The sequence below is a fragment of the Triticum aestivum genome, chromosome 1D (assembly GCF_018294505.1).
Source record: "Triticum aestivum cultivar Chinese Spring chromosome 1D, IWGSC CS RefSeq v2.1, whole genome shotgun sequence".
Taxonomy (NCBI): Eukaryota; Viridiplantae; Streptophyta; class Magnoliopsida; order Poales; family Poaceae; genus Triticum; species Triticum aestivum.
Window position 1 is genome coordinate 224,894,151 of NC_057796.1, and position 16,559 is coordinate 224,910,709.

The window sequence follows — 16,559 nt, forward strand, 5'->3', positions numbered from 1 at the left end:
TAAACAAGACTGCATTAAGAAAACAAGCACAAAAGCAACAACGATCGAAGAGGCAAGGCCTACTGCCTAGGACCTCCTAACTACTCCTGGTCGTCGGCGGTCTCCACGTAGTAGTAGGCACCCTCCGGGTAGTAGTAGTAGTCATCAGGGGTGGCATCTGGCTCCTGGGATCCACCGTCTGATTGCAACAACCAGAAAGAATAAAGAAGGGGGGAAAGGGCTAGCAAAGCAACCGTGAGTACTCATCCAAAGTACTCGCAAGCATCAGATCTATACTAAGTATGCATTGGTATCAAATGGAAGGGTTGTATCTGTGGACTGAACTGCAGAATGCCAGAATAGAGGGGAAGGGCTAGCCTATCGAAGACTAGCATCTTCAAGTATCTCCAAGCATCTTGCAGCATGTAGAAGAGTAAAGAATAGCAGTTTAACATTTAACAAGCATGTTGTAGAATTAACGCCCAGAGATCCTTCCTCGACTACCTACGAGAAAGTAATCTCGGAGCCAACATATCTCAAGTATCCATTTCTAGTTGTAAAAGATCAGGATATAAGTTATTAATAGATAATCTTCCCTGCAGGGGTGCACCATGTTTTCCAACACGCTTGATTACTCTGGCTGGACACACTTTTCTAGGTCAATGTCCGAGCACGGAAGATCAACACGTCGTAGCCCTACCTAGGCTCAACAGAGAGGTCCCCGCCGGTCTACATCCAAAGCACTCCGGGGTCTGGGCCCATGGCCCGTTGCACTCTGGGTCGTTGTGCACAAGGGGATACTAGCACCACCTCTGCCTGGATAGCGTGATCCGGCCCGGCCACAATGCTGAACTGGACGTCTGACAAAGCTTCGGCTGATACTACGATGTCGAGGTCCATAACTATCCTCGCGTGATGGTTAGTGCTTAAAGGCCAAAGGCCAACTCAGAACAAATACCCAAACCGTAGTGTATTATTAGCTTGCGGAGACAAACAGAGACTCATGATCGATGTGACCCCGTCGCCCCGTCTCGTGGACTTACGACAAGGGCCCAGAATGCCCGGCCGTGCCACATAATTATCATGCGGGTGCTCTCTGGGCCCGCCCGACTTTCACAAAGGTCTCAAGTAAAGTCAAGGTAACCGTGTGTCCAAACATCAAGGGGGAAACCCCGAGGAATCACCCTCGGTGGATTCCACTCGATGTAACCATCAAGGTGAACCTAGGAGGAACCACCATCGAGGTTCACACTTGAGGGGTTGCACGACAGAGTCGTATCGGAAGTGGTTAAGGAGGAATCACCCTGATAACCACGACCGAATAGCTACACTACAGAGTTATCATCAGGAGCGCGTTATGAGCTATCACCCTCGGCACTTGATAGTATCTCTGCGGAGTCAAGCAACAGAGGGGGTGTGATGTGCTATGAGGTGTCGGGCTCTGGTCGTCGATCACGTTGATCGAGTCGTCAATGATGAAGCAGCGACAACAAGGACAAGGTGGGGGTCACTGATGGATCACTAGCCAACAGGTTTAGATTAAGCACGTAGGTAACAATAAGCAGGTTACAAAAGCAGGCTATGCATCAGAATAGGAGCAATCAATTACAATAGCAAAATCTAATGCAAGCATGAGAGAATGGAATGGGCAATATCAGGATGATCAAAGGGGAGGCTTGCCTGGAAGCTCCGCTGAAAGGGAAGAAGGGTCGTCGTCGACGTAGTCGATCACAGTGGCATGAACAACGGTCTTGGGGTCTACCGGAGAGAAGAGGGGGGAGAAACAATAAATACAGAGCAAACAAGTGCAATACTATGCATGACAAGAGCAAAGTAGCGCTAGGGTGTCCTAACGCAGCAGTACGTGATACAGGTGAAGGGGGAAAATATCCGAGAATGTTTTCCCGAAGTTTGGCATTTCCGGACAAGTGAAACGAAGGGGGATGGTTCCATGTTCTCCATGCTAGGGGCATGTGATAGGTATGTGGATGGCATATTTGGATTCTTCATATTTTTCTGAGCAACTTTCATGTATAAAACTTTTTTATCCGAGTTACGGATTATTTTAAATTGATTTTCAAAGTTCTATTGAATTCCAAATTACTGGATTTAGTTTAATTTCAAAAAATAAATGGATAAATGATAAGTGCACACAGAAGTGTACACAACAATATGGCAGTGTGGCTCACAGTGGGGCCAGAGGGGTACAGTTAGCAGGTACAGTCAGCTGTTGACCAGTCAAAGCTGACTGGTCAATAGGGTCAAATGGGCCCACATGACATTGACTGGGGCAGCCCAGTCAGCAGTTGACTTGGTCAACTGGGCCCAATGGGACATAGCAGTTAGTGACTCAAATAGTTAACAGAAGGTTAGGTTAATCTAATTAAGTAATTAGCAGATGGGGCCTGGCCGTTAGTGGCTCATTTTTTAATAGAGTTTTATTTAACCAAACTAATTAATTAGCAAGGTGGCCCCACATGTTAGTGTCTATTAGGGTGCCGGTTAGTGATAATTAGCGTTTAGGTCCTAATTAATTTGGGCGGCCCACAAGTCAGCGTCAGGGGGTTGCCTAGTGAGCATCGTTGACTGGTCAAACCAGTCAACGGGGGTCACGGGGCCACTGGGGCCACCAGCCAGCGACCCAGAGGGTGGCCACATCAGCATGCCGGCGGGGATGCTCCGGCGAGCCGTCTTCGCGGCGGAGGGCTCGGACCTCGCGGGAAACGCGCCATAGAGGGCTGTTTTGAGCGCGGTCGGGCTCGCTCGGACGCGGGAGGAGCGGTGCATCCAACTGCGGCCTTTAGCTCGGGCTGGGGCGGGTTGCAACGACGATGGCGTCGAACGGGGCGGAAGGCCGGAACGGGCGTTGGCGGGGATCCGGCTACGGGGCTCAGCGTGAGCAGCGGACACGCGCGTTGGGCCCCTGGGAACCCCAGGAGCACGATGCGGCGCTCAGCCGCATGTGACAGCGACCATGGCCACGACACCAAGCTCATCGGCGGCAACACGCTCGGGCGATGGCGGGCGAGCTAGCTAGGAGGCGCGCATGAGCGAATGGAGAGGGAGAGGAGGGGGAGAAGCTCACGGCGAGGCTGTAGGGGGACGGCAACATGCTCGGGGAGGTCTCGGTGCAGCGAATCAAGGCGGAGGAGGTCGGTGATCGAGAGATGGGGAATACGGCGTCGATGGCGATCCCGAGCCTCCGAGCGCGAACAGTGTTGCGTAGATGACACAGAAGACGACGACGATCCACCTGGGCACGGGCGGATGGCGAGGAGGGCACGGTGGCTTGGTGGGCGAGCTTGTTCATGGCGGCGCAGCTTGGGTGTGGTATGTGGGGAGGAGAACGAGAGAGAGGGAGAAACTGAGGGGCGTTTAGGGTTAGAGGTCAGTCGGGGCATCGTCAGGGACTTGAGGTCGCCACGGAGCCGCCGGATGTTCGCCCCATGGCCGATCCGAGCTGTGGATGACGCACGGGCGTCCACCGCGCTCCTGTGAAGAGGAGGTAGGTGGTGACCCGGTTAGCGGGCTTGGCCGGCCACTTTGTTGGCAAGCCTAAGTGCACAGCGCACTTTGCCCCTTTTCTTTTCCTCTTTTTCCATTTCCTTTTCTGTTTTTCTATTTTAAAAGTAAGACTAAATGAGTTTTGTTAGATTTGAGACTTGTCACATAAATCAAGTACAGTATTTCTAGGAGTCAAAAAAAGTTTGAGGCCAAAAGGAGTTGTCTAACCATTTTTAGAATTTGGAAAGGCCAATTTTAAATGCTGCTAGACCACAAAATAAATTTCCAGTCGCACCTGGGGTCCAAAAGAGGTTCGTTCCGACATGACAAATAACCAGAGATCATTTGCAACATTATGAACATTTTTAGTTTCGACATTTGAAAACTTTTATAGTTTGACTTGATTTTGAATTTTGGATAAAGAGTGGGTTTGAAACATCGCAAGTTTAATAACAATAATCATGATGATGTGGCATCATTAGCAGGGAATTACTGTAGCTTAATTATCCGGGCGTCATAATTGTCCTCCACTACAAGAAATCTCTTCCCGAGATTTAAGGGGTGGAGTAAGGGGGAAAGACTCGGGAAGGACGGAGCTCAACACCAGATAGGTAGCTGGGGGCTATCTCGGTGAACGTGGCATAGAGGCATCTCTCGAGTTGAAATTCAAGAAAGTCATTGAGAGCAAGGTAAGGAGGTGTAATAAGAAGCTTCAACCGGGTAGGCAATGGTTCGTTGCGTGAAATAGGGGGGTGAAAGGGGTTCAGAGCAATGAGAATAAGTATTGCGACTAATACCAGAATAGATCACTAGGAAGGTGGCTCATGATTTACATACGAAGCCAAGTGCGAGGAACAATTTGGAAAACAGAGATGTACAGGAGAGTCAGGTTTCGATCATGTGGAACTGTGGGTAATGGGCCCACCATGTGGGTTAAAAGCAGGAAGGGTGCTAACATTTGCATGGTCATGATAGCAAGGCAGATCAGAGCACAACCTGTCAGTTATATTGGTAGCAGCGTTGGTACCAAGGGCGAGGGACGAAAAGAACCATTTTCCTGCTCGTTAAACGAGGCGGACCAATAGGCAAAGTGCTCGTCCATCGGTCGTTACCGGAATATCACCCACAATAGTAACAGAGTCTTACTGACCGAGTTGAACACCGAGGCATTTGCATAACCAGGGAATTATCACTGCTCACATATGTTAGGTTACAAGAAAGGTGAAACAATACAATGGAAAGGCAATTGTAGATTCGAATCAGTTATCGTTGTTCTTGAGTGTCTAACAACTCGGAACCCGTGGAGAATTTGAATCGGCGAGAAATAGTAGTAGATGAAGAACTCATAAGAAGTTATGTAGTTCCGTGATATTCTCGAGATACCAGAGGGTAATACTCGAAGGTAGAACAGGAGAGAGGTTGGACAGGTGAAAAGATCTGCAGAAGACAAGTACTTCACTTGTCCGAGAAATGGGATCAAAGAAGAACAATATGGTCGAAACCACGGTTGCAAAGGACCAATTCACATATACCGGATGATATTATATCAAGGAATAGTTATTAGCACAAGAAGCTTCCTTGATAGGATCTACATCATGTCCATGGGCATGAACACAAAGTTCAAGGTCGACTCCCACTTCTCCAATGCATAACCTTTCATTCACTTCTCATTTTCGATGAAACCATAGTGTTGAGATTTTAACTGGCATAACACCAGTAGAGTATGACTAGTACAAGTTTCTGGGTTCACATAGATTTAGGGAAGACATAGATTCAACCCATAGGGGCATCTTAGCACTACTAGGAAAAGGCCTACTAGTGGCGCACCAGTTTTTCCTACTAATGGCGCACTACTGGTGCGCCACTAGTACCACGCCACTAGTATTTTTTACTAATGGCGCACCACTGGTGCGCCATTAGTATCTGGTATACTAATGGCGCACCACTAGAGCGCCATTAGTATAGGCCACGGTGCGCCATTAGTATTTCTGAATTTTGAAGGCGGGAAAATAGTAGTGGCGCACCGTCTAACCCCCACCGTGCGCCATTGCTATTTTTGAATTTTGAATTTGGATCTGGATCGCGATTTTTTTGCCCATATTTTGCTCGTTTTTTTGCTCTTTTTTTTTAATTTTGTTCTCGTTTTTGGATCTTGTACGTTATTTTGCTTTGCCAGAGAGGAGTTCGCCGGAGAGGAGGGCCGAGGTCACCGGAGAGGCGCTCGCCTACATCGCCGGAGAGGAGGAGGTCGCCGGAGAGGAGTTCACCGGAGCATCGGAGAGGAGGAAGGAGAAACCATGAGGGGAGGGGAGGAGAGGAGGGAGGAGGAGCTCACCGGAGAGGAGGGAGGAGGAGCTCACCGGAGAGGAGGGAGGGAGGAGCTCACCGGAGAGGAGGGAGGAGGAGCTCACGGGAGAGGAGGAAGGAGAAACCATGAGGGGAGGGGAGGAGAGGAGGGAGGAGGAGGTCGCCGGAGAGGAGGAGGAGGAGGAGGTCGCCGGAGAGGAGGAGGGTAGTATGGTGGAGGAGAGAAGGGGAGATGGAGTGGAGGAGAGGAGGAGATGGAGTGGAGGAGAGGTGGAGTGGAGGAGAAGAATGAAGAGGTAAGGAGGAGAGGACCATGCCTAGCCATATATACGGCATAGTAATGGCGCACCGTGGACAGGTGCGCCATTACTAACTTTTTTTTATTTTTTTGATTTATTTTGAATTTTGAAGGCGGGAAGATAGTAATGGCGCACCATGGGCACGTGCGCCATTAGTAAGTTTGAATTTTTTTGCCTCTCCAGATCTTAAAAGGCCCGTATCTTTTTTCCTGTTAGGTTTTTGAGGATTTTGAAATATGAGTAGATGATTTTTTCGGATGTATCTTTTTGTTAAATTCGGATGTATCTTTTCGAGTAGATGATTTTTCATATAAAAAACTTTTTCATCCGAGTTCGTATCCAAAAGTTATGCCCATTTTACAAATTCTCGAGAGATTTTGCAAAAAAGTCGAAAATTCATGTTTGTAAATTTTGCTAACAACTAGACCACATATCACATGGGAATCTTATTTTCTTTTATTTTTTGACATTTCTATCATTTTCTTTTATTTTTTTTAAACTGAAAAAGCGGTCCACAGGGGGGGTGTGCATTCGGGGGAATGTTTGGGCCAAACTACTAATGGCGCACCATGGGAGTGGTGCGCCATTACTAGTTCAACTAGTAATGGCGCACCACACCCATGGTGCGCCATTAGTAGTTTAAAAAATAAAATAAAATAAAAATTTGAAACATATTTACTAATGGCGCACCGTTGGAGTGGTGCGCCATTACTAGTTTAACTAGTAATGGCGCACTATCCCCTGGTGCGCCATTACTAGTTTTGAAAAAATAAAAAAAATAATTTTTTTACTAATGGCGCACCGTGCATGTGGTGCGCCATTAGTATTTACACACTAATGGCGCACCAACACATGGTGCGCCATTACTATTTAGTAATGGCGCACCACATGCACAGTGCGCCATTAGTGTCCATATTGGCTATAGCTGTTTTTGTAGTAGTGTAGAAACATATGCCACAAACTTCACAAGTAAATAACTCAAGCCCGGAAGCATAGTATGGTTGACAAGAGAGGAGGATACAATTTATCAAAGGCATTATGTATCCGAGCAAAGGCTCACAAGGTTATTGAATATGAAGGACGTTGTCGGATAATACCCAACAAAGGAACTGGTGGTCCACGAGGGATCTGATGTGAGCAATGGTACTCAACTCGAAGAAGAAAGAATGCAAGGAGATCAGATTATAGAAACAACTGACTAATTCAAAGCTAAAATGTAATGGAATTACGATTCCCGAATCGTGGGATCAGAAGCAGAGGCTCTGAACAAAGACAAGTTGAATAGAAATAGACCAACAATCAATCAAGGTTTGATTTGCCGAACACCGGCTCATGTCCAGGGTGACGTCTGAGCCGAAGGGAAGAATTCTAATTGTGATTAACGATTGTGAGCATTCATGAACATATCGAATCAAATGCTCAAAATTATGATGACAAAGGATGCTAATGAACTTTGCTAGACATATGGAAGTAACCATAATGTAAGCAGGTAAGGATGAACAAGAGTAATACGCTACTGAGGATTTTCAGAAGATTGAACAGCATTACGAAGAATTATGTGAAACACATGAACTAGAGATGAACGGATACTCGGCAAGCGCGAGTAATTATCCGTAGGGGTATTCATGTGGCAAGGAACTGCAGGGCGGTAAGCATAAAGAATTCTCGGAACATCGAAGAGTATTTCAGGACATCTTGTAATAACAAGAGCAACTAGGGATGAAGGTATGAACGACAATGTAGGTAGTTACTCATAAGGATTTATCGGTGGTAGGGATCGCATCGGCGAAGGGCACAAGGGTCTCGGGAAAACTTCGCAAAGTATCTTCAGAATCTTCTGGTGCACCAACCAATCATATGGAGTGAGGGGCTCTCCGGGGGTAAGTATTTATGAGAACCTAACGTTAGAGTTAGAAAAATCATTTAACGCGAATTGAAGAGAGATCAGAAACCCAGAGTATAGACAAGGAGTAAAAGATCTTAATAACACCCAATGGCCACGTGGGCCAGTAAGCCACACAGCCATGATAGTAAATCAGTTTTTCATAGACTAGACTCAACTTCTGCCAAGGAGTTGGAAAGGGGGATCCTACAGGCAGTCAGCTCTGATACCAACTTGTTACGCCCCCGATTCAATCATACACTAATCATACACACAAATGTGTACAATCAAGATCAAGGACTCACGGGAAGATATCACAACACAACTCTAGACACAAAATGAAATAATACAAGCTTCATATTACAAGCCAGGGGCCTCAAGGGCTCGAATACAAGCTCGATACACAAGCGTCAGCGAAAGCAACAATATCTTAGTACAGACATAAGTTAAACAAGACTGCCTTAAGAAGGCAAGCACAAAAGCAACAACTATCAAAGAGGCAAGGCCTCCGGCATGGGACCTCCTAACTACTCCTGGTCGTCGGCGGTCTCCACATAGTAGTAGGCACCCTCCGGGTAGTAGTAGTAGTCATCAGGGGTGGCATCTGGCTCCTGGGATCCACCATCTGATTGCAACAACCGGAAAGAAGAAAGAAGGGGAAAAGGGGTAGCAAAGAAACCGTGAGTACTCATCCAAAGTACTCGACAGCATCAGATCTATACTAAGTATGCATTGGTATCAAATGGAAGGGTTGTATCTGTGGACTAAACTGCAGAATGCCAGAATAGAGGGGAAGGGCTAGCCTATCGAAGACTAGCATCTTCAAGTAGCTCCAAGCATCTTGCAGCATGTAGAAGAGTAAAGAATAGCAGTTTAACATTTAACAAGCATGTTGTAGAATTAACTCCCAGAGATCCTTCCTCGACTCCCTGCGAGAAAGTAATCCCGGAGCCAACATATCTCAAGTATCCATTTCTAGTTGTAAAAGATCAGGATATAAGTCTGAATGTCCATTACCGTGGACACGACTATTAATAGATAATCTTCCCTGCAGGGGTGCACCACGTTTTCCAACATGCTTGATTACTCTGGCCGGACACACTTTTCTGGGTCAATGCCCGGCCTCGAAAGATCAACACATCGTAGCCCTACCTAGGCTCAGCAGAGAGGTCCCCGCCGGTCTACATCCTAAGCACTCCGGGGTCTGGGCCCATCGCCCGTTGCACTCCGGGTCGTTGTGCGCAAGGGGATACTAGCACCACCTCCGCCTGGATGGCGCGATCCGGCCCGGCCACAATGCTGAACTGGACGTCTGACAAAGCTTCGACTGATACTCTGACGTCGAGGCCCATAACTATTCTCGCGTGGTGGTTAGTGCGTAAAGGCCAAAGGCCAACTCAGAACAAATACCCAAACCATAGTGTATTATTAGCTTGTGGAGATGAGCAGACACTCAAGATCGATGTGACCCCGTCGCCCCATCTCGTGGACTTATGACAAGGGCCCAGAATGCCCGGCCGTGCCACGTAATTATCTTGCGGGTGTTCTCCGGGCCCGCCCGACTTTCACAAAGGTCTCAAGTAAATTCAAGGTAACCGTGTGTCCAAACATCAAGGGGGAAACCTCGAGGAATCACCCTCGGTGGATTCCACTCGATGTAATCATCAAGGTGAACCTAGGAGGAACCACCCTCGTGGTTCAGACTTGAGGGGTTGCACGACAGAGTTGTATCGGAAGTGGTTAAGGAGGAATCACCCTCGATAACCACGACCGAATAGCTACACTACAGAGTTATCATTAGGAGCGCGTTATGAGGTATCACCCTCGGCACTCGATAGTATCTCTGCGGAGTCGAGCAACAGAGGGGGTGTGATGTCCTATGAGGTGTCGGGCTCTGGTCGTCGATCATGTTGATCGAGTCGTCGATGATGAAGCAGGGGCAACAAGGACAAGGTGGGGGTCACTGATGGATCTCTAGCCAACCTAAACTAAGCAATTTAGGATAAGCAGGTAGGTAACAATAAGCAGGTTACAAAACCAGGCTATGCATCATAATAGGAGCAATCAATTACAGTAGCAAAATCTAATGCAAGCATGAGAGAATGGAATATGCGGTATCGGGATGATCAACGGGGGGGGCTTTCCTGGAAGCTCTGCTGAAAGGGAAGAAGGGTCGTCGTCGACGTAGTCAATCACAGTGGCATGAACAGTGGTCTCAGGGTCTACTGAAGAGAAGAGGGGGGAGAAACAATAAATACAGAGCAAACAAGTGCAATACTATGCATGACAAGACCAAAGTAGCGCTAGGGGTGTCCTAACGCAACAGTACGTGATACATGTGAAGGGGGAAAACATCCGAGAATGTTTTCCCGAAGTTTGGCATTTCCGGACAGATGAAACGAAGGGGGACGGTGCCATGTTCGCCATGCTAGGGGCATGCGACAGGTATGTGGATGGGATATTTGGATTCGTCATATTTTTCTGAGCAACTTTCATGTATAAAACTTTTTCATCCGAGTTACAGATTATTTTAAATTGATTTTCAAAGTTCTATTGAATTCCAAATTACTGGATTTAGTTTAATTTCGAAAAATAAATGGATAAATGCTAAGTGCACACAAAAGTGTACACAACAATATGGCAGTGTGGCTCACAGTGGGGCCAGAGGGGTACAGTCAGCTGTTGACCAGTCAAAGCTGACTGGTCAACAGGGTCAAATGGGCCCACATGACATTGACTGGGGCAGCCCAGTCAGTAGTTGACTTGGTCAACTAGGCCCAGTGGGACCCAGCAGTTATTGACTCAAATAGTTAACAGAAGGTTAGGTTAATCTAATTAAGTAATTAGCAGGTGGAGCCCGGCCATTAGTGGGTCATTTTTTTAACAGAGTTTTATTTAACCAAACTAATTAATTAGCAAGGTGGCTCCACATGTTAGTGTCTATTAGGGTGCCAGTTAGTGACAATTAGCGTTTAGTTCCTAATTAATTTGGGCGGCCCACACGTCAGCGTCAGGGGGTTGCCCAGTCAGCATCGTTGACTAGTCAAACCAGTCAACGGGGGTCAGCGGGGCCACTGGGGCCACCAGTCAGCGGCCCAGAGGGTGGCCCCAGGGTGGCCACGTCAGCATGCCGGCAGTGACGCTCCGGCGAGCCGTCTTCACGGCGGAGGTCTCGGACCTCGCCAGAAATTCACCACAGAGGGCCGTTTTGAGCGTGGCCCGGCTCGTTCGGACACAGGAGGAGCGGCGCATCCAACTACGAGCTTAGCTCAGGCTGGGGCAGGTTGCAACGACGACGGCGTCAAGCGGCACGGAAGGCCGGAACGGGCGTTGGCGGGGATCGGGGAGAGTAGCGGACGCGCGCGTTGGGCCTCTGGGAACCCCAGGAGCACGATGCGGCGCTCAACAGCGTGTGACGGCGACCATGGCCACGACGCCGAGCTCGTTGGCGGCAACGCGCTCGGGCGACGGTGGGCGAGCTAGCTAGGAGGCGCGCGCGAGGGAATGGAGAGGGAGAGGAGGGGAAGAAGCTCACGGCGATGCTGTAGGGGGACGGCAGCGTGCTCGGGGAGGTCTCGGTGCAACGAATTGAGGCGGCGGAGGTCGGCGATCGAGAGATGGGGAAGACAGCGTCGATGGTGATCCCGAGCCTCCGAGTGTGAACAGTGGCGCGTAGATGACGCATAGGATGATGGCGATCCACCTGGGCACGGGCGGACGGCGAGAAGCGCATGGTGGCTGCGTTGGCGAGCTCGTTCATGGCGGCGCAGCTCGAGTGTGGTCTGTGGGGAGGAGAACGAGGGAGACGGGGATACTGAGGGGCATCTAGGGTTAGGGGCCGGTCGGGGGTGTTGTCGGGGACTTGAGATTGCCGCGAAGCCGCCAGATAGTCGCCCCGTGGCTGATCCGAGTTGTGGACGACGCATGGGCATCCACCGCGCTCCTGTGAACAGGAGGTAGGTGGTGACCCGGTTAGCGGGCTGGGCCGGCTACTTTGTTGGTAGGCCTAAGTGCACAGAGTACTTTGCCCCTTTTCTTTTCCTCCTTTTCCATTTCCTTTTCTATTTTTCTATTTCAAAAGTAAGACTAAATGAGTTTTGTTAGGTTTGAGACTTGTCACATAAATCAAGTACATTATTTCTAGGAGTCACAAAAAATTTGAGGCCAAAAGGAGTTGTCTAACCATTTTTAGAATTTGGAAAGGCCAATTTTAAATGCTGCTAGACCACTAAATACATTTCCAGGGGCACCTAGGAATCCAAAAGAGGTTGGTTCCAACATGAAAAATAACCAGAGATTATTTGCAACATTATGAACATTTTTAGTTTTGACATTTGAAAACTTTTATAGTTTGACTTGATTCTGAATTTTGAATAAAGAGTGGGTTTTAAACATCGCGAGTTTAATAACAGTAATCATGATGACATGGCATCATTAGCAGAGAATTACTGTAGCTTAATTATCCGGACGTCACATAAATGTACCTACAAGCAACGAGTAAATGTAGAAGCTAAACTGAGATTGCACAAATGATGTAAAATACAACTACCTGTGTTCCTAAGTACAAGTATTTTTTGAGATTTCAATATGAACTACATATGGATGTATATAGAATTATAGATATAGTTTAGATTAGAATCTAGATTCATTCATTTTGCTCCTTATGTAGTCTATATTGGAATCTCTAAAAATACTTATATTTAGGAATAGATGGTGTATAAGACATGGGATGCAGCTAACCTCGACGGCAAACAATAGCATCGCCCATTGTAGCCCTGTGTAAGTAAATGGAAAGCCAATGTTAACTACAACAGGGTTACCATCCACCAAAAATAGCAAATGGTAATAAAACGGCAACATCTGTAGTGATATCTTCATTGTGAAAGAGTAGCATGGTAGCAAAGGGACGGATTAAAAAATGGATACATCTGTTAATTGCAACAGGCTTAACAACATCCTAATTCATGTTTTGTAAGTTTGTAGCCATTGAAATACAACTCTTTAAAAATGGATACAACTGTTAATTGCAACAGGCTTAATGGCCATTGAATCCGGTATAGATAAAAATGCAATTGGCAGAGTTAAACATCACAAGGTAGGTCCTGCCAGAGCAGATAATGGCCCAGTTGTCTATAAAAAGGTAGGGAAAATAGCTCAAACTTGTTATACGTGTTTACTACAACATGCTTAGTACATCGACCGTACAAAACATAACCATTAATTGCAACTGGTATTGGTAAGATTGAACTGGTGAGTACATACTTGGTAAGTCTCAAGAGGTAGTTGCTCGGGCACTTCATTTTGGCCAGAGTCCGCCCAAAGTCAGCGGCAGCAGAGGCGAGCTGTTCCTCCGGGTCGAAGCATGGATCAGTGCCACTGACATGTGTACCTACAGGCAACCAGTAAATGGTAGAAGTTAAACTGCAATTGCACAAATGATGTGAAATACTGTAAGACATGGGATGCAGCTAAGCTCGACGGCAAACAACGGCATCGGCCGTTATGACCCTGCGTAAGTACATGGACAGGCATGTTAAGTACAACAGGGTTAGCATCCTCTAAAAATAGCAAATGGGCAGCATCTCTAGTATATCTTCATTGCGGAGAGTAGCATGGTAGTAAAGGGACAGATTAAAAAAATGGATACAACTATTAATTGCAACAGCTTAACAGCATCCTAAGTCATGTTTTGTAAGTTTGTAGCCATTGAAATACAACTATTTAAAAATGGATTCAACTATTAATTGCAACAAGCTTAATAGGCATTGAAACCGGTAGTGATAAAAATGCAATTGGCAGAGTTAAACATCACAAGGCGGGTGCTGCCAGAGCAGAGAATGGCCCAGTTGTCTATAAAAAGGTAGGGAAAGTAGCTAAAACATGTTAGGCATGTTTACTAGAACATGCCTCATAGATCGACCGTACAGAACATAGCCATTAATTGCAACTAGTATTGGTAAGATTGAACTGGTGAGTACATACTTGGTAAGTCCTGAGAGGTAGTTGCTGGGGCATTTCATCTTGGCCAGAGCCCGCCCAAAGTCAGCGGTGGCGGAGGCGAGCTGTTCCTCCGGGTCGAAGCGTGGATCAGTGCCACTGACATGTGTACCTACAGACAACCAATAAATGGTAGAAGTTAAACTGCAATTGCACAAATGATGTGAAATACTGTAAGACCTGGGATGTAGCTAACCTCGACGGCAAACAACAGCATCGGCCGTTATGACCCTGCGTAAGTAGATGGACATGCATGTTAAGTACAACAGGGTTAGCATCCACTAAAAATAGAAAATGGGCAGCATCTCTAGTGATATCCCGAGTCATGTATTGTTAGTTTGTTGCTAGTATTGGTGAAATTGAGCTGGACACGGTAATATTTGAACATCACACAGTGTGCAGTACTGAAATAAACAAGGCATGAACATGCTTAATACATCAACCGTACAAATCATAGCCGTTGCAAGTGGTATTGGTAAGATTTAGCTGGTCAGATCTTACCTGTTAAGTCCTGGGGGGTAGTCGCTGTGGCACTTCATCTGGGCCAGAGACTGCACCATGTCGGCGGTGGTGGAGGCGAGGTGTTCCTCCAGGTCAAGACGTACAGCGGCCATCGCGCCATGGACCACCATCAGCTCCTGGCGGTGGGGATTTGGAGGCATGAGGATGTTTCGCAGGCGCCATTTAAGAAATCAGGCCAGGGCCGTGATAGAGATCGGTGGGTTACCTGACTAGATCCGAGCAGAACGTAGATGTGGTTGAAGCTGTGGTTGCGGCGGCGGCGGTTTGAGCTGCCAGTAGGGGGAGGCGCGCGGGGGGGGGGGAGATAGTGAGGAAATTTGATGGGTGGGGATGTGGTTGGAGGAATAAATTCTGAAATCGCGCGCCTAATGAAAATTTCGCTGCGAAACTTGAAACTTGGGCGGGGGAAACACACAACACAGACGAAGTGCGTAAAATACTCGTGTGCGAGAAAATAGAAAATTGGCAGATCCCGTCTCCAAAAAATGTACACGTGTACTTGATTTTTTTGGTCAATGGTACGCCTGGTTTATTAGGAAACATCACATAGGTAACTGACTTATGGATCATTGACGCAAAAAAACACAGACCGGTACGACATAGAAACCATGTGTTTTGTGATCTTCTAATGATTAACGCAAAAAAAGCACACAGGCACACATGCTAATCAACGCTCAAAGCCCTCAAAGCATGCTCTTACCGGCATTGTACGTTAATACTACAAACTTAAAGTACTACTGGTAATTTGCTCTAATACTACAAACTTAAACTACTTCTCACATGCTGCCATCGGGGCATGCTGGCCAGACACCGGCGTTCTCCTTCCCGGCCTTGTAGGCGGAAGCCCACCGTGCTTGGATCTCCGCCAAACTCTCCTCATCGAGTTCGGAGAAATCGATGTTTCCTTGCCTGAAGACAAAGGCGAAGGAGAAGCAAGCGTCCCTTCTCCGTATAAGAAGAAAAGGGCCGCCTCTGAAGGTTGGGAGGAACAAGCTTCCAAGAGGGGCAAGATGCCATCATCGGGCGGCTCGGGATTGGAAGGCGACGCCGTTGCACAGCTATGCTGTGAGGACAAGCCTTTGACCAAATCTTAAGTGAATCCACGGTGCTTTAATCACAACCCGTTCCTTTCCTGTTACCGAAGTGACATGTAATATATATATATATATATATGTATCTTTACAGTTCGGCGCACAGTTCTCCTCAGCAATCCTCTTCCTCGGGAGATCTTCTCCCCGAGATGATGGAAAGCGAGACGCCTCCCCCGGCCTCCTCGTCCAATAAGGCGGACGACTCTGAAGTGTCGTCTCGGAGGGTTTTTCTTGATCAACAAGCAACACAAGGGATGAAGAAGGCATTACCCGAAGGTGGACCCCCGACCGCCAGGGGTTCGGGGGGCCAACAATGAAGGCCCCGGACTATCCAGTTTTCAGCCGGCGATGATTCTGGAGACGGGTGAACAGATTCCTTCAAAGGAAGTCCGTGCTCCTACAGCGGCTTCCAGAGACCCGCGGCGCCGGATATATTGAGGGATATGCTGCGAAAAGCATCCGTCTCGGAGGAACAACATACCTTGATGGGTACGGTGGTTGAGAGGATTCTGTCCGCGAAGAGCGGATTGAATGAAGCCTACATGAGCCTTCTAAGAGGCTTCGAGGTTTGTGATATAATATTTTCAACTATATTTTATTTGCAAAATGCACCGGTATATAGGAAGTTGCCCCTGAGACTCAGGTTGGCTTCCCATGGGAGGCGATCAGAGGATCAAGAAGAAATTCTTAGGGAATAATCTGGTTAATTGGAATATAGGTTGTTTCTCCCCTGACGACTGCGCGGACTACGGATATTGCCGAGCTGCAGCGGAAGCTTGATGTGTCAGGGGATGACATGGCGTTAATCAATAGGCGTCTTGACTAGTCACAAGGTATGTATGCAGAGCAGTCGTTACACATACGTGTTTGTAATATAAGCGTGACACTGAAAATTTTATACTGGGATATGTATGGCTGCAGATGGTGCCGCCGCCGTTGAAATTCTTCGGGCGGAGCTAGCCCGGGCCAAGGAGCAAG